General features: G+C 44.3%; 1 long non-coding RNA gene across 1 annotated transcript; it reads left to right on the forward strand.

Moving 5' to 3' along the window:
* LOC102016575 lies at window positions 1-563 on the forward strand. The gene is made up of 2 exons (XR_263330.1): window positions 1-40; window positions 268-563. It is a non-coding gene; the product is annotated as an uncharacterized LOC102016575 (long non-coding RNA).
* The last annotated feature ends 728 nt before the right edge of the window (window positions 564-1,291 follow it).

The raw sequence follows: 1,291 nt of genomic DNA on the forward strand, positions 1-1,291 counted from the left end.
GTGCAGTTCTAGAGCTGGCAGCAGCTCAGTCCTGGAGGAGGTAAGCCTTGATCTGCACAGTGATTTATCTTGGAGGGCTAAGCAGCCAGTAGTAAAAACTGGTTTTGAGGAGAAGGATATCCAATGATGAAATCACCAAAAATAGCTGGAATTACCGGCAGATTGGCAGTGGTGAGCCTACGGTTTTCTGAAGATATCTTTATGATTTGAATGACTGTTGGTGGGAGCAGAAAATAAGATTGATACTCAGTTTCAGTTTCTTTGCAGGCGAAGGACCTGAAGCCGCCATTGATTCTGTCTGAGAATCTGTGTGACTGGAACATGTGCTACAGAAGACACAAGCTGCAAAAAAAAAAAAAGAAGACACAAGCTGCTTACCTCCTGTGTCAGGGCTTGTCAACAGATCTCATGTATCTGGCAGTTTTTTTCTAAGACATGCATGGCACATTTGGGTGTCATTCATTAACTTGCCCAATAGACAGGAGTGTCTGTCTTAGGATAAATTTATACTTGCATATGTTATTATTAAATAGTATTATAATAAAGGATGGTGTTTATATCAATTCTTAGAAATACATATTGGAATAAAAAGTTAAATATGACTATTGTAGGTATTCACAATCAAGTTTATAAACTTTGGTCAGTCTTGCCATTTTAACTGTGAGGCGTTTAACGCATCCATGGTTGATCCCAATCCCTACTGCCTTTATCCTTTGAAGTATGTGAGGTGGCTCTATACTGAATACCGTGTAAGGACATGTCAAGGCTCCATAGTTTTGGCTGACCCACTCATAAATTGATCTGGTTTAAGAATGGTTCCCAGTTTCTCTGGGGTAGGGATTGTGCCTAGAAGGGCTTTTAAAAATTGGTAGGGCCTTTCTGTCAGGAGAATTGAGTCAATGGTAGGTGAAGGGACAGAACTTGCTGAATGGGGCTCCCAGGGCACCCACAGTGAGGCCGCCATGAGTTTGGGTCATTTTTAGGGTCCTGGTTTTTGAGAGCCTCCTGCAGTGGGTTTTAGGAATGGGTTAAAGTACTGGTATTTCGGGGACTGAGTGGAAGAGAAATTTGTGAAAGATCTGAAACCCAGTTAGTAGATCAGTCCTGACTGAGAAGGAAGCAAGGCTCACCACTGGGCTGCAAAGTGAGGATATGAGGCTGTACCAGGGCCCAGGGGTCCCGGCACCTGGGCTGCCATCGCCACTACAGACTGTGTCCATGATGCTGTGACTGAGTGGGGATAACTCGTCGGGAAGGCCTCCAGTGGAGGTGTAGGACTTCCATGCTTGCC

This window comes from Chinchilla lanigera, unplaced genomic scaffold, assembly GCF_000276665.1.
Source record: "Chinchilla lanigera isolate Chin_1 unplaced genomic scaffold, ChiLan1.0 scaffold00066, whole genome shotgun sequence".
NCBI classification, from domain to species: domain Eukaryota; kingdom Metazoa; phylum Chordata; class Mammalia; order Rodentia; family Chinchillidae; genus Chinchilla; species Chinchilla lanigera.